The 21,388-nt window shown below is 45.3% G+C and overlaps 1 long non-coding RNA gene across 2 annotated transcripts in view; it reads right to left on the bottom strand.

The window, feature by feature from the left end:
- The window catches only part of LOC140849999 (uncharacterized), a 38,998-nt gene extending 17,621 nt beyond the window's left edge, over positions 1–21,377 (bottom strand). For both annotated transcript variants that reach the window (XR_012132601.1, XR_012132600.1), the window contains exon 1: positions 20,975–21,377. This is a non-coding gene — a long non-coding RNA (uncharacterized lncRNA). The remainder of the gene's footprint in view (positions 1–20,974) is intronic.
- Positions 21,378–21,388: the final 11 nt, after the last annotated feature.

The following is a 21,388-nucleotide window of genomic DNA, read 5'->3' as shown; positions in this document are numbered from 1 at the left end:
AGTGAAATGGGAGGCCCAGATAAGGTGGAGAGGGGACAGAGCCGGGTGGTCACGAAAGCACCCAGTCATGCTGTTGCCCATTTTACTTATGCAGCAGAAAGAGCGACAGAGGTGAACTAGCAAAGCTCTACTGATCTCTCCTTTCTAAAGTCTAGGAAAACCAATTTCATATAAAAATGAGCAACAGGAAAGGATTCTAGCTGAATCCCATATGATGTTTGTAGACCAATGAGAGTAAGGAACAGAATAGAATCCTTACAGCAAAGAATGTCAGAAAGACATGCTCACAGAACAGATGAAACTACAACCTAACCAGCTCCAGATACTTAAGAATAATCAGCATAAGAAAATAATTAAGGAAGCTCAGAAAGGAGGCAATGTAACTGAGGAAAGAAGTGGATTTAAAAATGAAGCAGAAGCTGGAAGGACCGAAGAGCACACAACCCACAGATCATGCCTTCAGAGCAACAGAGGGCAAATAGAAGGGGAGGTGACCTTAACCTTCAATTCACCCAATAAACAAAAAATGATTTCCATGATGATAGACTGAAACATGAGAAGTAAATCTTCGGGTGTGTAACATGAGAGAATATCTTCCTGAGCTCAGGAGGGAAGGCATGAAACATGGAGAAAAGGGCTGATAACTTGTGCTACATTCGAATGAAGGCTTTCTGTCCATTGACAGAGACCATTATGGGAAGGAACAGGCTGCCCAAGGAATGGGAGGTGCCCACATTACTTACACTGAACAAAGAAAGGGCCTCTATCCAGAATGTAGAGAACTTTCAAAGCAGTAGGATTTTTAAAAATGGCAAAGCAGTTGAATGGGCATCCCACAAAACAGGATGTCCAAACTGATAAATACATACATGAAGAAGACACTCAAACTAGTTGGTTATCAGGGAAATGCAAATTCAAATCACAACTAACTAACACTATATACCCCCCAGGATGGTTGAAATAGGAAATGCAAACAGAAATGGTGGGATGGAGAGCAAAGGAACTACTGGAATTTTCATTCTGAGGGCTGGAATATTGACTGGTAAAGCCATTCGAAGAGCTGGCTATTAATATTGACTAAAGTGTAACATATACATGCACAAAGGTGAGCCAGAAATTTCACCTCTAGGTATATGCCCAACAGAAACACAGTGCATCAAAACTCAGCCATCTACAGGATTGAATGTGGCAGCTGTCATTAATAGTGCCAAGTGAGAAACGACACAGATATCTGTCAACAGTGGGGGAAAACTGTAGTATATTCATATAATGCTATAGTATAGAACAATGATAAACTACTGCTAGACCCTACAGCAGGTTGAATGGTATGAATAAAATGCTGAGCAAAAGAAGTGAAACAGAAGTATATATACTTATCTTCTTCCAGATCAAAAGCAGCCAAAGTGAATTTATGGTATAAGCAGTTAGGACCGAATTCCCTTTGGAGAGGATGTGAATAGTGACTGAATCAGGATAGGGGTTCTATTTATTCCCTTGTTGGTGGTGGTTACATGGCTATGTTCACTTTGCAAAACGCAGAGTATACACGTATTTGTGTACTTTTATGTAGACATATTGTTTATCAACTTATAAGTTTATGTAAATACCATGAGTATTAAAATATACCTGTATCTCTGTGAAAATTCTATAATCATAGACTATATTATGGGTAAAGTACATAGCAGAATATACTAACCAGAACGGTATCATGAAGAATGTTTTTGCTGACGATTTGCTTTTTCTCCCATGCACAATTACTCTTACTTATTTAAAATTAGTTTCTTCCTCATACTCTGATTATCTACGGCTCAGTGTAGACTGGCAAATGGGTTAAAAAAAAAAAGAAAACCCAAAGAACCCTACTAGGATTCTATTATCAGCCTAGAATTTAAGCATGTGTTAGTCAGGTATCCAATAAAAAAGCTTTTAGAAGAAAATTTCAAGGTGTTAATTGGTCCCTCAGGGGCACTTAAAGTTTCTTTTCTTCTGTAGTTTCTTTGAAGCTTTGATTGGCTGCAATAAAGATGCATCCACTGATGTGAGTCCCTGATCTAATTGTCTGAAAGCATAAAAGATCTTAGTCAATAGGCTCAAGATGAGATTGACCTGCATTTCACGCATTTTACAAAGTTTGCTTCTTTATAAGATTTATAAATCCCCCTTACTCTAAGGAATATTTCACCAAGTCTGTGCAGTACATTCTGTTTTAGAGATGACCACTGAATCATACACTATTAGAGGCCTTAAGTGCCCTTGGAAGCTGGCACTCCACCACAGACTTAGTAAATTCAGATAATGTACAATATGTAACGTCAGGCTGGAGGTAGGAGAATTCACTGCTGTGCTGAGACCACAGTGCTGGCTAAGTGTCATAGGTAGTTTCCCAAGGCCTGTCAGTATAATGCCTAAAAGGAAGCTAACTCTATATTCCCATCTCAGAAGTAAGATAAGTAAGCTACACATATTCGAGAGTGGCAAACACTTCCAATGCCCTTTTATAAGCCACTTCTTTGCCAGGTGCTGGGGATACCAAAGTGATCAGATCATATCCACAAAATTAATTCCTAATCCTGCAGGCAGGACAGACAATTAAACTTTCAATTAGAGTTCACAGGGTGGGGCAGGGCTGATACAGGGTAATTGCTGGCCGCTCAACATCCTTCAACAGATCAGCAACACATTTCCCACCTTTTTCTGGGTAGGGATGGGGGAATGGTGGGCTGCACGACTGGAAGCCCTCTCATCTGTCCCTGGCCACTTGGAAATTTGCCGGCCTGAATCCTGGACCAGACACTGCGCTCTCAGAACTGACCCAGTGGCCCTTTATGGAAAATAATCCAACAAACCGGTATTGAGTGTTGACGATGCCGGATCCAAGTTAGATAAGGGCACGGGCAATGTGTGTGTGTATGTGAATTTTTACAACAAAACTTACTGATTCCAAAAATTGTTACATGAATTCTTCTGGTTCTATGTTCACAATTATGCTGTTAATAGGTACAGTTTATTTCCTTCTCTCCATTACTCATGTGTATCATTTCTTTTTTTCAGACACGGACTAGGACCTCCAGTACAATCCTGAATAGCAGCAATTACAGTAGGCATTCTTTTCTTGCTCTTTCAGTAATTCACTGTAAATATGGTATTTGTTTTGGGGGTCTGATCTACAAGAATGGCAATTTCATATGATTTAACTTAATAGATACCATTTTTAAGATTAATAGTGTTAAGATCTTTTTCATCATGAATAAAATTCATCAAATGTTATTTAAAAAATTATCAAGGGCCCAGGGCGGAGCCAAGATGGCGGAATGAGCAGAGCAGAGGAACTCTCCTCCCAAAACCACATAGAATTATGAAAATATAACAAAGACAATTTCCTAAAATAGAGACCAGAGGACACAGGAAAACATCCAGACCACATCCAAACCTGCGAGAACCCAGCACCTCACGAAGGGAGTAAGATACAGGCCCAAGACCGGCAGGACCCGAGCGCCCCTCCCCCCGGCTCCCGGCGGGTGGAAAGAAAGTGGAGCAGTTCTTTTTTTTCTTTTTTGGTGAGTGCTTTTTGGAAGCCTTAAAGGGACAGGAACCCCAATAGCAGGGAAACAGGGCAGTAAGGCTAGTGAGCGGGTGCCTGAGACTGGCGCCTGTGGACAAAGAATATCACACATTTTTCCCTTTTTTTTTTGGCGAGTGCTTTTTGGAAGCCTTAAGGGGACAGGGACCCCAATAGTAGGGAAACAGCGCAGCAAGACCAGTGAGTGGGTGCCTGAGACCGTCGCCTGAGGACAAAGAAAATCGCGTGTTTTTTTCCTTTTTTTTTCTTTTTCCTCTTTTGTTGTTGCTGTTGTTGTTTTGGTCTGGAGAGTGCTTTTTGGAAGTCTTAAAGGGGCAGGACAGAACACTTAGCCCAGAGGCAGGAAATCTGGGGATCTCTGGGCACTCTAAACCCCTGGGCAACAGAGAGCACAGAGGCCCATTACAGAGATAAATAGCCTCCCGGCCGCTCCCCATCCAACGGGGCTCCACCATTTTGGAGGAGCAGCCCTAACCAGACCACGCCCACAGCAACAGCGGATATAAACTCTGTAGCAAATGGACAGGTAGTAGAAGCCCTGTCTGCGCACAGCTGCCAAGCATAAGCCACTAGAGGTCACTATTCTCCCAGGAGAGGAAGGCCACAAACCAACAAGAAGGAAAGCTCTTCCAGCTGTCACTCGTACCAGCTCTGCAAACTATCTCTATCACCATGAAAAGGCAAAACTACAGGCAGACAAAGATCACAGAGACAACACCTGAGAAGGAGACAGACCTAACCAGTCCTCCTGAAAAAGAATTCAAAATAAAAATCATGAACATGCTGACAGAGATGCAGAGAAAAATGGGATGAAGTCCGGAGGGAGATCACAGATGTCAGGAAGGAGATCACAGAAGTGAAACAATCCCTGGAAGGATTTATAAGCAGAATGGATAAGATGCAAGAGGCCATTGAAGGAATAGAAGCCAGAGAACAGGAACGTATAGAAGCTGACATAGAGAGAGATAAAAGGATCTCCAGGAACGAAACAACAATAAGAGAACTATGTGACCAATTCAAAAGGAATAATATTCCTATTATAAGGGTACTGGAAGAAGAATAAAGAGGAAAAGGGATAGAAAGTCTCTTTGAAGAAATAATTGCTGAAAACTTCCCCAAATTGGGGGAGGAAATAATCGAACAGACCACGGAAATACACAGAACCCCCAACAGAAAGGATCCAAGGAGGACAACACCAAGACACATAATAATTAAAATGGCAAGGATCAAGGACAAGGAAAGAGTTTTAAAGGCAGCTAGAGAGGAAAAGGTCACCTATAAAGGAAAACTCATCAGGCTAACATCAGACTTCTCAACAGAAACCCTACAGGCCAGAAGAGAATGGCATGATATATTTAATGCAATGAAACAGAAGGGCCTTGAACCAAGGATACTGTATCCAGCATGACTATCATTTAAATATGATGGCAGGATTAAACAATTCCCAGACAAGCAAAAGCTGAGGGAATTTGCTTCCCACAAACCACCTCTACAGGGCATCTTACAGGGACTGCTCTAGATGGGAGCACTCCTAAAAAGAGCACAGAACAAAACATACAACATATGAAGAATGGAGGAGGAGGAATAAGAAGGGAGAGAAGAAAAGAATCTCCAGACAGTGTATATAACAGCTCAATAAGCGAGCTAAGTTTGGCAGGAAGATACTAAAGAAGCTAACCTTGAACCTTTGGTAACCATGAATCTAAAGCCTGCAATGGCAATAAGTACAAATCTCTCAATAGTCACCCTAAATGTAAATGGACTTAATGCACCAATAGAAAGACATAGAGTAATAGAATGGATAAAAAAGCAAGACCCATCTATATGCTGCTTACAAGAAACTCACCTCAAACCCAAAGACAAGCACAGACTAAAAGTCAAAGGATGGAAAAACATATTTCAGGCAAACAACAGTGAGAAGAAAGCAGGGGTTGCAGTACTAATATCAGACAAAATAGACTTCAAAACAAAGAAAGTAACAAGAGAAAGAAGGACACTACATAATGATAAAGGGCTCAGTCCAACAGGAGGATATAGCCATTCTAAATATATATGCACCCAACACAGGAGCACCAGCATTTGTGAAACAAATACTAACAGAACTAAAGAGGGAAATAGACTGCAATGCATTCATCTTAGGAGACTTCAACACACCACTCACCCCAAAGAATAGATCCACTGGGCAGAAAATAAGTAAGGACACACAGGCATTGAACAACACACTAGAACAGATGGACCTAACAGACATCTATAGAACTCTACATCCAAAAGCAACAGGATATACATTCTTCTCAAGTGCACATGGAACATTCTCCAGAATAGACCACATACTAGCTCACAAAAAGAGCCTCAGTAAATTCCAAAATATTGAAATTCTACCAACCAACTTTTCAGACCACAAAGGTATAAAACTAGAAATAAATTCTACAAAGAAAACAAAAAGGCTCACAAACACATGGAGGCTTAACAACATGCTTCTAAATAATCAATGGATCAATGAACAAATCAAAATAGAGATCAAGGAATATATAGAAACAAATGACAATAACAACACAAAGCCCCAACTTCTGTGGGATGCAGCAAAAGCAGTCTTAAAAGGAAAGTATATAGCGATCCAGGCACACCTGAAGAAGGAAGAACAATCCCAAATGAATAGTCTAACATCACAACTATTGAAACTGGAAAAAGAAGAACAAATGAGGCCTAAAGTCGGCAGAAGGAGGGACATAATAAAGATCAGAGAAGAAATAAACAAAATTGAGAAGAATAAAACAATAGCAAAAATCAACGAAACCAAGAGCTGGTTCTTTGAGAAAATAAACAAAATAGATAAGCCTCTAGCCAAACTTATTAAGAGAAAAAGAGAATCAACACAAATCAACATAATCAGAAATGAGAATGGAAAAATCACGACAGACCCCACAGAAAAACCAAGAATTATTAAAGACTACTATGAAAACCTATATGCCAACAAGCTGGAAAACCTAGAAGAAATGGACAACTTCCTAGAAAAATACAACCTCCCAAGACTGACCAAGGAAGAAACGCAAACAAATTACGAGCAAAGAAATTGAAACGGTAATCAAAAAACTACCCAAGAACAAAACCCCAGGGCCAGACGGATTAACCTCGGAATTTTATCAGACACACAGAGAAGTCTTAATACCCATTCTCCTTAAAGTGTTCCAAAAAATAGAAGAGGAGGGAATACTCCCAAACTCATTCTATGAAGCCAACATCACCCTAATACCAAAACCAGGCAACGACCACACCAAAAAAGAAAATTACAGACAAATATCCCTGATGAATGTAGATGCAAAAATACTCAATAAAATATTAGCAAACAGAATTCAACAGTATATCAAAAGGATCATACACCATGACCAAGTGGGATTCATCCCAGGGATGCAAGGATGGTACAACATTCGAAAATCCATCAACATCATCCACCACATCAACAAAAAGAAAGACAAAAACCACATGATCATCTCCGTAGATGCTGAAAAAGCATTTGACAAAATTCAACATCCATTCAGGATAAAAACTCTCAGCAAAATGGGAATAGAGGGCAAGTACCTCAACATAATAAAGGCCATATATTGTAAACCCACAGCCAGCATTATACTGAAAAGCGAGAAGCTCAAAGCATTTCCTCTGAGATCGGGAACCAGACAGGGATGCCCACTCTCCCCACTGTTATTTAACATAGTACTGGAGGTCCTAGCCACGGCAATCAGACTAAACAAATAAATACAAGGAATCCAGATTGGTAAAGAAGAAGTTAAACTGTCAGTATTTGAAGATGATATGATACTGCACATAAAAAACCCTAAAGACTCCACTCCAAAACTACTAGAACTGATATTGGAATACAGCAAAGCTGCAGGATACAAAATTAACACACAGAAATCTGTAGCTTTCTTATACACTAACAATGAACCAATAGAAAGAGAAATCAGGAAAACAATTCCATTCACCATTGCATCAAAAAGAATAAAATACCTAGGAATAAATCTAACCAAAGAAGTGAAAGACTTATACTCTGAAAACTACAAGTCATTCTTAAGAGAAATTAAAGGGGACACTAACAAATGGAAACTCATCCCATGCTCATGGCTAGGAAGAATTAATATCGTCAAAATGGCCATCCTGCTAAAGCAATATACAGATCTGATGCAATCCCTATCAAATTACCAGCAACATTCTTCAATGAATTGGAACAAATAATTCAAAAATTCACATGGAAACACCAAAGACCCCGAATAGCCAAAGCAATCCTTAGAAAGAAGAATAAAGTAGGGGGGATCTCACTCCCCAACTTCAAGCTCTACTACAAAGCCATAGTAATCAAGACAATTTGGTACTTGCACAAGAACAGAGCCACAGACCAGTGGAACAGATTAGAGACTCCAGAAATTAATCCAAACATATATGGTCAATTAATATTTGATAAAGGAGCCATGGACATACAATGGCAAAATGACAATCTCTTCAACAGATGGTGCTGGCAAAACTGGACAGCTACATGTAGGAGAATGAAACTGGACCTTTGTCTAACCCCATATACAAAGGTAAACTCAAAATGGATCAAAGACCTGAATGTAAGTCATGAAACCATTAAACTCTTGGAAAAAAACATAGGCAAAAACCTCTTAGACATAAACATGAGTGACCTCTTCTTGAACATATCTCCCCGGGCAAGGAAAACAACAGCAAAAATGAGCAAGTGGGACTACATTAAGCTGAAAAGTTTCTGTATAGCGAAAGACACCATCAATAGAACAAAAAGGAACCCTACAGTATGGGAGAATATATTTGAAAATGACAGATCCGATAAAGGCTTGATGTCCAGAATATATAAAGAGCTCACACGCCTCAACAAACAAAAAACAAATAACCCAATGAAGAAATGGGCAGAGGAACTGAACAGACAGTTCTCTAAAAAAGAAATACAGATGGCCATCAGACACATGAAAAGATGCTCCACATCACTAATTATCAGAGAAATGCAAATTAAAACTACAATGAGGTATCACCTCACACCAGTCAGGAGAGCTGCCATCCAAAAGACAAACAACAACAAATGTTGGCGAGGCTGTGGAGAAAGGGGAACCCTCCTCCACTGCTGGTGGGAATGTAAATTAGTTCAACCATTGTGGAAAGCAGTATGGAGGTTCATCAAAATGCTCAAAACAGACCTACCATTTGACCCAGGAATTCCACTCCTAGGAATTTACCCTAAGAACGCAGCAATCAAGTTTGAGAAAGACAGATGCACCCCTATGTTTATCGCAGCACTATTTACAATAGCCAAGAATTGAAAGCAACCTAAATGTCCATCGGTAGATGAATGGATAAAGAAGATGTGGTACATATACACAATGGAATACTCCTCAGCCATAAGAAGAGGAAAAATCCTACCATTTGCAGCAATATGGATGGAGCTGGAGAGTATTATGCTCAGTGAAATAAGCCAAGCAAAGAAAGAGAAACACCAAATGATTTCACTCATCTGAGGAGTATAAGAACAAAGGAAAAACTGAAGGAACAAAACAGCAGCGGAATTACAGAACCCAAAAATGGACTAACAGGTACCAAAGGGAAAGGAACTGGGGAGGATGGGTGGGCAGGGGGGATAAGGAGGAGGAAGAAGAAGGGGGATATTAAGATTAGCATGCATAGTGGGGGGAGGGAGAAAGGGGAGGGAGGGCTGTACAACACAGAGAGGACAAGTAGGGATTCTACATTTTGATATGCTGATGGACAGTGACCGTAATGTGGTTTTAAGGGGGGACCTGGTATAGGGGAGAGCATAGTAAACATAGTATTCTTCATGTAAGTGTACATTAAAGATTAAAAAAAAATCAGTTCCTGTGTGCTGACCTCCAATGAGTTCTGCACAGTGGTGTAGAGGGCATGTCAAAGTGTGGGAAAAGGGTCTGTTTGTTTCTATGCAGAAGATCAAGGCCTAGCTTGGCTACCCAGAAAATGAACTAAGATACGATATGAGGAGGAGCTTCCGGCATCAGCACTCTCTGGAGGACTCGTGCCGGGGGATGATCATCAAAAAGCCTCCACAGGGATCCGTGTGATGCTGCAGGTGTGGCTGTGTCCACCCCACCGTTTCCTGGACTTGCCACTGGAATGAGGAGGGAGATGTCTAGGCTGGCATGTGCATACAGTGAGACAACGAATTTGACCAGATCTGTACTGTTGGAACTCAATCAGGAGTTGGGAGGGGTGCAAGTTGTAGCGCTCCAAAATCTTACGACTATAGACTATCTACGGTTAAAAGAACATATGGGATGTGAACAGATCCCAGAAATGGGTTGCTTTAGTTTGTCTGACTTCTCTCAGACTGTTCAAGTGCAGCTGGACAATATCCATCATATCATAGACTAATTTTCACAAATGCCTAGGGTGCCTAAATGGTTTTCTTGGCTTCACTGGAGATGGCTGGTAATTATAGATTTGCTTTGTTTATGTCACCCTATTCCTATTATGTTAATATGTGTGCGCAAGTTAGTTAGTAGTTTAAAACCTATACATGCTTAAGGTACTCTACAAGAAGATATGTCAAAGAAATAATGAACCCTCCCATGTTTTCTTCCATATGCTACCTCTATAGCTTTTCTTCCTCCTTCCTAATTACAACCCTTAAATAGAATTCGTGCCTCATATCGAATTTACTGAGTATCATAATTCCTCCAGGTGGTAAAGATACCTCGAGACAAGTGCTGGGTATAGAAGCCACAGGGCATAAATCTGCAAAGAAGTAAAAAGCTAAGCTTTTCAAATAATATGGCTTCTCTCTTACTTACCAACTTTACATTTCCCTGTATGGCCCCGGAAGATGACTGGTTAGCCAGAGACGGGTAAGATTCCTCAAGGGAGGAACAACCTAAGACAGGCACAGTCACAGGCGGGCTATCAGGTGAGAAATTGGGGACCAACAGTGGTGAAGCTTAGAACCTCACCCCCCCTGTGTTGAGAGAAAGCTTCTGCATCCATGGATGTTTTACTGCCTTGTCTAGCTCGGATTAGCACATAATCTACAGGCACACACCTGATCATCTACAATTGCTCTCTTACAACACTAAACTATGATTTCTACCTTTATCTCGCTTCTACCTACCACTTCAGCAGTTTATTAAAAATAAAAATAATAAAGGGAGAAATGTAGGATCCACATATAAATCAAGTATAAAAATCATACGAATATTCATATTTGACCTGATTGTTTATAGTTCATAATGCGTGATCAAAACCGAAAGTTTCTGTGATGACTGCCCTTGTACTGTTCACCATGTAAGAACTTATTCACTATGTGAGAATTAGTTCACCATGTAAGAACTTGTTCGTTATGCTTCAGAAGTTTGGAGACTGAAGAGAACTAGGCTTGAGATGGATTAATGACTGTGCATTGAGCATTGACCCCCCTATACAGAATTTTATTGTTGTTAACCATTTGATCAATAAATATGAGAGATGCCCTCTCAAAAATAAAAATAAAAATAAAAAATAAAAAATAAAATTATCAAAAAGTCATTGAATTTTTCTCCCTTTTTAGTTAATGCCCTGAATTATATTGACACCATCCTACCTAAAAATGATGTCTGGCTACAGAGGTCTTAAAATTGTGTTTTATCATGTTTTTTCAGTAATAGGCTTGAATTTTTACAGCAGTTTTAGGTTTACAGAAAACCTGAGCAGGAAGTACAGAGTTCCCGTACAGCCTAAGCATCCCTCATTATTAACATCTTGCATCGTGATTAGCATGCTATGGTACATTGGTTACAATTAATACATCAACATTGATACATTATTAACCAAAGTCCATAGTTTACATTAGGGTTCACTCTTTTGTTGTCCATTCTATGGGTTTTCACAAACACATAATGTCGTGGGTCCTCCATTCTATTATTATCATACAGAGTAGTTCCCCTGCCCTATAATTTCTATGTGCTCTGCTGTTTCTCCCCTCTTCCAGCCTCCTGAACCCCAGCAACCACCAATCATTTCACTGTCTCTATAGTTTTGCCTTTTCCAAAATGTCATATAATTGAAATCATACAGTAGGTGGCATTTCAAGTTGGTATCTTTCACTTAGCAACACACATTGAAATCTCTTCCATCATTGCATGGCTTGATAGTTCATCTCACTGAATGTAGTATCCCCTCCTATTGATGTGCAATTGTTTGCTTATGCATTCACTTATTGAATGACATGGCGGTTGTTCCCAAGTTTTGGCAATTTTGACTAAAACTGCTCCACACATCCATGTGCAGGCTTTTGGGTGGACATAAGTTTTCAACTCATGTGGGTAAATACAAAGGAGCACTGCTGCTCATATGATAAGAGTATACTTACCTTAGTAATAAAGTACCAAGCTGTCTTCCAGAGTAGCTGCACCATTTTGCATCCATACAGGAACGAACGAGTTCCTGTTGCCGCATCCTCATCGGCATTTGGTGTTGTCAGTGTTTTGGATTCTGGCCATTCTCATAGGTCTGTGGTGGTACCACATTGTTTCAATTTGTGATTCTCTGATAACATATGATGTGAAGCATCACTTCATATGTTTATTTGCCACCTGAATTTTTTCTTTAGTGAAATGTCTGTTGAGATCTTTTGTTCATTTTTTAGTTGGGATATTTGTTCTCTTACTGTTCAATTTTAAGAGTTCTTTGCATATTTTGGGTACCAGTGCTTTATCAGATGTGTGTTTTGCAAATATTTTCTCACGGTCTGTGGCTTGTCTTCTTTCTTTGACAGAGCAGTGTTTCATTTTAATAGTATTCAACTTACCAACTTTTCTTTTCATGGATTGTGCCTTTGATATTTTATCTAATAGGTAATCACCAAAACCAAGGTCACCTAGATGTTTTATAGTTTACGTTTGCATTTTACATTTAAGTCTTTGATCCGTTTTGAGTTAGTTTTTGTGAGTTGTTAAGTTCTTTGCCTAAATTTCCTTTTTTTTGCATGTGGATGTCCAATAGTTCCATCACCATTTGTTGAAAAGACCCCCCTGTCTTCATTAAACTGCCTTTGCTACTGGTGAAAGATCAGCTGGCTGTGTCTCAGGCTAGTCCACATCAAGCCTCCAGCAATCCATCAACTGCAGTTAAGTGTCCCTACTGGGCTCCAGCACCAGTTTCAGCTCCTGCAAAGCAGTGATTCTCTGCATCTATCTCCTCTCCAGTTATTAGATCAGCCTTTGGCCTATGACCCCAATACTCTGATATATGTAAGAAGAATTTTTTGGTTTATTTAGCTTTTTTTCTTGTTAGAAGTCCATGAGTGATGGCTTCCAAGCTCTTCACATGTTGACCTGGCAGTGGAAATTTGCATCTGTCTTCTCTTTTTTTCAATACATTCCTGTTCCACATTTCTCTTAGCTTGGGAAAAGTGATGATTTTCTCACTTAGAGGAGAGAGAAATTGTCATTAAGCAGGAGCACAGCTATGTTCCAACTTCATCTTTCGTTGCTCAGCAATGGCCATTCCCACTTTGTGAGTGCGAGTGGTTCTAAGGAGGGTGTGTGGGGCTGCAGGCGGGTTTTGTTCTTCTCTGAGGGCTTCCTCACATTTGTGTGGAGTATTTCTAACTTTCTAAGCAGACACACCTTGTTGTCTTGCAATTAGCAAGAATGAAAGATTTTCTAATGAATCTCTTCTTGTTCTGTCCTCTCACCCACACGCACTCTCAATCCTTCTATTTAAGGAAATTTCAGAAGCCTGCCCCTCACCCCTCAGCTGCCCTGGCAGTTTGGGGTTTGGATTCCGATGCTGAGAATGCTCAGCTTGAACTACAAGCAGGCCCTGCAGACCTTGGCTACCAGCAAAGCAACATTCAGCATGCCTGGAGGGAAGAACTGAAGGAGCAAAAGGCACACCTGTTTGCCATGACCTTGAAGGTGTCCTTCCCTCAGCACCTGCGATCCAGTGCCACCTCCTCGTGACTCAGTCACCATCCTGGCCCTGGCCACTATTCCTGCCTGATCCTACTGGGGCCGACCCTTCCTGCTGGCCAGCTGGTATCAGTCAGACTTTCTGTTCTGTGGTCATCACTGAGACCCTGGTTATCACTGGCTTATCCATCTCTCAGATATGAGAACTGATGTATCTCCTGCTTAAGCGAAGAGGACTGTTACTTACAGGCAGGTTATGCAGTTGATGCTCCCAAATCTCACCTGGTTGTGCATCACCAATAATAACATCGCTGCATTTCTTAACCCTCGCTGTGTCCCAGGCTGTTCTGAGCAACTGATACCTCGTCTACTTAAATCATCACAACGACCTTACGGAGGAGGTACTACCTGTATGTTATGTACTAAAACAATAGCAAAAACAACAATAACCTGAAGCGGAACCCAAGAATGGACTAACAGTTACCAAAGGGAAAGGGACTGGGGAGTATGGGTGGGCAGGGAGAGATAAGGGCAGGGAAAAAGAAGGGGGGCATTACATTTAACATGTATAATGTGGGGGGGCACGGGGAGGGCTGTGCAACACAGAGAAGACAAGTAGTGACTGTACAGCATCTTACTACCCTGATGGACAGTGACTGTGAAGGGGTTTGTGGGGGGGACTTGGTGAAGGGGGGAGCCTAGTAAACATAATATTCTTCATGTAATTGTAGATTAATGATATAAAAAAATATAACCTGAAGTGTAGAGACATTGAGTGGAGTCTGGCTTTTCATCAACTACCCTGACTCTGAGGAGTGCTGGGCCACTCCCGTCTCAGGTGCATCTCCTTCCCTCCAGGGTCCCAAGCAGGGTGACAGCCGCTCAGGAGACCTCACATCTCCACAAGCTCCGCCTCCTTGGTGCACCTACTCGTTCTGCTTGGTCCTGGCTTAACTCCTTTGATGGCTTCCTGGGCCACCTAAAATAAAACCCAAATTCCACGCCGCAACCCCCAGCTCTGTGGCCTGGGACCCCTGATCCACTGGCCACCCCCGCGTTCCCTGTCCACCTGGCCCAGCCGCACGGGCGTTCCCTCCAGACTGTGATTGCCTGACGGTCTCTTTCGTTGCAATGCCTGTTCTCCGGTGCAGAATTTCTCTCCTGACAGCTGCGTGCCGACTGCGCATCCTCAGGCTCAGACATCTCTTCAGAAGGAGAGCGGCAACCCCCAGGCTCCTCTCACTCCGTACCTTGGCTGGATTTTGTTCTTCCTTGTAGCAGTCAGAGCTATCATCTGAAATGATCCTAGCCCATATAGCAGTTTGCTTGCTTATTTTCCTCTCTCTGTATGGAAGGTGACTCCCACAGGGTAGGGACCTCGGCTGCCCGGCTGGCTGGTATTTGACCCACGATCAGGACAGGGCTCAGTGTGGCGTGCAGCACAGAGGGCCTCAGGACACCCCGACATGATGATGCCTGACTAGACGCCTGTGGATTCTCCTTCAGAGCAACAGAAATAACCATACACACTGTGCCCTCTGACTGGGATGGCAGGGCCCCGTTGTGGTCCAGAGCTTGAAACTGGGGCCAGTGGAGCAGTAAGCCAAGCACAGGGCCCTCTAAGCTCAGGGCTCCATGACTGCACAGTGTGCACACCGAGGGGCCAGCCGCTGGGGTTATTTCTTCCCTGGCGGTGTTCCTGGGCCCCTCCTCTCACACAGAATGGCCCTCACATGTGGTTTCCGTATTTCTGTGACCGTGAACGCTGCTCATGGACAGGATCCATCTGCCAGCCCCTCCTGCCATCTGGTGCTCAGAACGAGAGGCTGCACTCCTGCGTGTTTTTCCTTGAACTGACTTGGGTGGTAACCTGCCCACCAGCTTTGGATGTAACAACCGAGCTTCTCATCAACACAGACTCCCATGCATTTCTGGAAATTATACCACGGCTTAGCTGTTGTCAACCTGCCCCTAAGCACAACCCTTCTTTCACACTTGAAATCAGGTTGATCAGGACATCCTATAGCTAACAAGGTGCTAGAGCTTAGTGCAGAACATTGCCACAAGGAAAGCAAGTCATTTCTATTAATTTTTATATGTCAAGGCCTTTCTGAATTCCATGGCGCTGCTGGCAGGTCATCTGGATGACTCCACCAAGTTAGCAAAATTTACTTTGATACTTCACCCAAATCATAAATACAAACATGGAATATCAAGAGATAGATTCCTTGGAGTATAAAAGTTTTGCTTTTTAACCTTTAAGAGATCTTTGGGAAGCAGAAGCTAGTGTCTATCCTTAAATGCCTACGAAGTTCCAGGAAGCAGGAAGGTGAGACCCCTGCTCATGAGAGAGCTGTGAGTCAGCCAGAGAGACGCTGGGGGGAGGGCACAGCAGGCCTCGGGTAGGTGTGGTGGGTGATGCTGGCAGGGGGGTGCAGACCTCTCTGGTCTGCTGGTGGGAGTGGGTGAGTGCTGAGGGGAGCTCTGAAGGACTCAGAGGAGGGGAGCAGAGGGCTTTCAAGGCCAAGAGGTGAGAAGACAGGGAGGCACAGGGTGTGTCTGGGAGAGAGTGATGCCGAGGTCGTAGAGACGGGAGTGACACAGATGGCTGCTGAATTTAACACTGGGCAGCCTTGGGGGTCACCAGGAGGCTGTGTCCATGGGAGTGACTCTGTGACGGTGCCATAGAATCTCTGCGATACCTCAGGGATCTGGAGGGGCAGGAGGGTAGACTCAGGGGCCAGAGGGGTCCTCCTGTGTGTCAAAGACAGACATTCCCCTTCTACACACTGCCGACAGCCCACTTACAAGACTTTTGTCCCTGGGGCATGCTGCTCTGCACTTCCTGCCCCATTTTCTGTGCCTCTGCAGCGTTTTCCAGATTCAGCAGCTCTCTAAGAAGCAAGTGGAAGGAGTGTGTCCCCAAAGAGGTGGTGGCAGGACCCGTGGCCCCAGCACCACCTGTGGCCCACGCAAGGGTGGTGCTGGTGAAGAACACCAGGCTGGCTTGGGGAACACAGTGTGAAGTCGCACTGCACCTTTTCCTGCATGTAAGCATCCTGCCTGCGCTCCTGCAACCGCTCCCAGCCGCTCCCAGCATGGATGCCACAGAGACCAGCCGCAATTCAGAGGAATGCAACTCAGCTCCCAGGGACTGCGGCTTCACCCATGGCCATACGGGCTGGTTGGCAGGTTCCCAGGCTCTCCTTTCAGAGCATTTTCTCTTACTGCAGACTTACCTCAGCCTGCCCGTGCCTGACCAGGGAGCTTGCTCTGGCCCTCTCCTCCTTCCTGGGAAGCTTGTGTCTCTCAGGGATGCATGGCTTCCTCACACGGCCACGCCCCCTCCCCTGTCCTTGTGTCTCACAGCTGTGAGATAAAAGCAGAGGGCTAGGGCCACTCTGGGTCCTGGGGGCCTGGAGCAGCAGCTCTCATGTGCTTCCTGCAAATGCAGATTTGTGAGCTAACTAGCCCCAGAGTGCTGCAGTTTCATGCGTGTCTTTCGGAGATTTGGTGTTGGAGGGAGGAAGACCAGTAACCCTTGTGTTCTCACTAGCTGCCTGGAGGCGTGTTGCACATGGAGCCACATTTAAACCCCCAGACATGTTCATATAGGAACATCAGTCCAGCACTTTTTTTGAGTCATGTGACCCAGGGTTTCCATTTATGGAGAAGCTGATGGTCCCAGATCCTTGCAGTTATTTTCTCAGCATTCCTTTGTAAACACTTCCACAGGCCTGTCCCTGTGCCTTCCCAGCATCTACCTGTATCCCCCCACTGTACTGAAACCACCCCCAGGGCAGGAGCTGGGGGTGTGCCTGACCCAGAATAGGTTATTAATAAACCATTGCATATACTGAATCTTTACAACTCTGAGTCATAAGTGATGTCGAAGTTCTTGTTCTCAAACACTCAACGTAGGAGAGCAAGGCAGAGGCTTTCATTTAGAGATAAAGCAAGAGGACAGAGCTCCTGCTCAGGCCAGGAGGGCACAGGAGTCCGGGGTGGTGCCCTGTCTAGGGGTTTTATAGGCAGTTGAGAGACAAAGGACTAGGGATGTACACCTGCCACGTGGCCCCAAAATGTTTATGTTTGAAGAGACATTAAGTTTCTTATTAGTCTTCTGGGTTATTTACAAGAAATGTACTGCTCTGATTTCCTCCCAGGATAGCAGCTTCCTGGTTTGGGAGCCTATCACTCAAGGCTGCCTGCTTTGCTCCCAAGGTGGGCTGAGTTATTGTCTGTTGTTAAAGAAGCTGTTAAGAAAGTTACTTTATAACAAATTCCGTTTTAAAATGCAATCTTATTTTCAAGATGGAATCCTTCCTGTTTGTTTTGGGCTTGCTTGTTAAATTGCCCACGTGGCAAATCACTTGACTAGGGCTGGAGGAAGAGAAGCAGCACCTGGGTAAAGTCAGAAAACCAAGCTGGGCTCCCCAGCAGGCCAAAGCAGATCCCAGAATATCTTGCTTTGTTGTTTCCTGAGGCCCTCACCCTACTCTGTCTAAACCCATGGTCCCTGCCTCATAAGCATGATTAGCCCTATTCTGAGGGTTTTTTTTTCTTTGTTTTGGAAGATTCAGGGTGGAGACTTATGTGTGTCTGACTCAGAAGTGCAGGCATTTTCATTGGCTCTGTGGTGCCCTGTCATGAGAAGAGGGCAGAGAGCATCTGGTCGTTGTACTTCCAGGAGGGGATGCCATGCTGTGCTGCCTGGTTCCTGACTGACACACTCAAACCCCTGCTTTCAGAAGCATTGCCTGTTGACATTTTGCAACAATCCTCCCTGAAGGCTGGTGGCCCACCCAACACGATCCCTCTTCCTACTGGCAGCAGCATTCAATGACTGGTGAGTTCAGCATTACAAATGCCAATGTTGTAGCTCCAGTGGGAATGACTCTGAAGGGTCATCCAGCTCCTGAGCAGCTGGTAGGATGGGCTGGCATCTCTCCTGCAGTTACATCGCAGCTTAACTTCCGCTTCTGCCCAACACAGCTCCCCTCAGCCCTGGGGTGCCATTTCAAGAGCACTTCTCAAGAAACGCCCTGCGTGCAAATCTCAGAATCTTCTGGGGTTTGTTTCCCTAGGAACTCAGCCTACATCAGTTGGTATGGGATGTAGTCTTAGGATGCAGACTCTAAAATGGGATTTTGGAAATGTGTCATCCATTGGAAGCCAGCCATGAGAGCCCATCACTGGTGGTAGATGAAGCATGTGGCTTTGGTGAAATTGTTAAAACCTTTTCACCGGGGATGATCTGGGCTGGAACACTGGTGGGAGAGAATGCCTTAGTGGGTGTACCTGTACCTCCTAGAAATAGCATTTCAGCAGCTGGAGGAATTTGCAGGACATGTTAATTATTTTGGATTATGGAATTGGATGGCTCTTGTTGGAAGTATTCAGTGCATAATGTAAAGATGCTAAAAGGCCATGGTGATGATGGCACAAACATGTCCTCCAGGATCAAGTGAGCAGGGGGAAAGGAAGTACCCAGGCAGGGGAACCTCCCTATCACCGTCCATGGTACACCAGGTCTCACTTCAGGTTGCAGCTGTGGCTCTGTGGGCAGCCCCTACTAGCAGCTGGTAGAGTCTTAGAAAGACAGTCTCAGTTCACAGAAGCTTGATGGGTGCAAGACAATACCAAAGGGCTGTGACCCGCTATAAGCCCATGGGGTGACCTTGAAGACAGTGGTGGTAGGAGGGCCTCCCGCTGAGAAGAAATGTATGTGGTGCTCCTGGTCATCCACCTGTGCAGAAAGGAGAGTGGCTGGAGAATTTGCACATGGTCAGCCTTGAGTAGCATGGCTGGTTGCTCAGGACCAAAAAGAGAAAGCTGCCCTAGTACCTGCTGAGGCCTTTGCTGGCTCTGAGTTACTGCTCCCCTTGCCCCCACAGATGCCACTACATCTTGCAAATCAGGGAGTCTTATTTTAGAGTTCTGCAGACCCCAACCTCTGCCACCAAAAGGGGCAGAGGAAGATGGCAGGTAGCTCCATGTGCCAGGCATGGATTGGGCAGAGTGGACAGTATCTTTGAGGGTCTCATGGGGAAGTGTCTTCACCTCATATGAAGGAAGGGGGACTTGATGTTCAGTCTAATAAGGTCAATAATGGTCACCAGCTAAGCAGGTTCTGCGAGGAAATGCCTCAATCTCTACCGTGGCTACTAGCAGAGGTAGGGAGACAGGAGGCATGGAAGATGAATCTTAGAAACCCTAGAGCAGCCACTTCCCCCACCCCCCACGCCACCGCAACCAGAGTCACTTATGAAGCTGTGTGCCTCCCAGACCCACATAAAAACGTACGACTCTACAGTGCTATGCACCCAGGACATCCCCACCCAATCCCCTTTTCAACAGTGCAGGCCCCACAGACCAAGCTCAGGGTCCCAAGGACTCTCCACCCAGGCTGGTGGTACCTAGGTAGGTAGAGCTGCGCCACCAAAACAGGGCTAGCAATTATCAGCAAGGGCTGCTTTCAGAGTCCTGTGAACTAAGACATCCCTGAGTCCCTCAGATCCCACTTCTGCAAGAATCCATCCAAATAGTGCACGGCTGAGAGTAGGACTGGAAGGGTGGAGGAAGGATAAGGGGGCGCTAATCAAGGCCTTGTTCATTTATCTGTTAGTGTGTGTTGGGGAGGGGTGTGTCTCTTGACCTTAGCAGCTTGGTGTCAGGCTGTCACCTCCTTTCACTGGCACCGTGAGACCCTGTGGTCTCTTCCTTCCTTCTTTCGTCTGGCTCCTCTCAGCTGCCTTTGGGAAGGAGCATGTTCTGACTTTGGAGGGATCAGGACCTCAGGCCTAAGCCCAGGGGCAGAAGGGTGGGTTGGCTATGACTCCTAGCTCTTGGCTACAATGAAGATCCCAAGTTCTCTTTGCCACCTTTGCTACCTCTCAGCACCTCAGCCTCCCCTGCAGAGGTGCAGAGCTGGGGTCCCCTGAAGAGCATTAACTTGTCAGTGCCTGGAGGCTCCAAGTGGGTGGGGATGATTGCTGGGATGCAGGGGTGCGTTCAGGGTACTGGCCCCTGAGCCCTCAGGGCCACCAGGAATCACCTGCTGAGGTGGAAAGGGACTCTGGAGCCCAGAGCCTGGGCCAGTTGTTAGAGGCTGCTAAGAACCAGCTCTCCCCCTTACTGCCGGCAGAGAGCAGGCATCCCCCAGGTTTTGTCTCACAGCCCTTCAGAGGCAGCGCCTCCCAGCCCCGGCCCTGTTCCGGATCTCCCTTCCAGCTGCCCACTGCACGCAAAACCAAGACCGCGCGCGCGCACACACACACACACACACACACACACACACACACACACACACACACACACACACACACACACACACACACACACACACACACACACACACACACACAAAAGTTCTCACCAGGAGGACATGGCATGGGTACTGATGGGGACGCATAAAGGGGTTCTTTGCGCGGCGGCAGCGCCTGTGGGGGCGCGGGGCTTGGAGCTCGGGGGCACTGACCTGCGGCGGTGAGTCCGGATCGTCCCTAGCGTCCATCGCGGGCGGCGGCCCCTACGCGCCAGCCCCGTTGCCTCCAGGTGGCTGTCCCGGGCCGCGAGCGCCTCCCTCCCTCGGGGCAATCTGGCTCCGGGCCCCTGGGGGCCACTTCATGACCGCGGGTCAGCGCGCCCGCCTGGCCCGGCCAGCTCCTCCGGGCTCAGTGGAACTGCGGCCGCAGGCGGAGGGCGAGCAGGAGGCGGCAGGGAGGGGCGGGCGCGCGGCCGGAGCTGAGCAGACCCGGCAGGCACGGAGTCCCCTCGGCGGCGGTGCGCCGGTGCCGCCGCGGATGAGAGCGCCTCCGCCCCGGCACCGCCCCCACGCGGCCTGCCGCAAGCGGAGCTGCCGGCGGGACCGTGCAGCTACTGGTCGGTACCA

The sequence above is a fragment of the Manis javanica genome, chromosome 6 (assembly GCF_040802235.1).
Source record: "Manis javanica isolate MJ-LG chromosome 6, MJ_LKY, whole genome shotgun sequence".
Lineage (NCBI taxonomy): Eukaryota > Metazoa > Chordata > Mammalia > Pholidota > Manidae > Manis > Manis javanica.
Note: the sequence above shows the minus strand (reverse complement) of the source record. Positions and strands in the feature narration are given on the sequence as shown.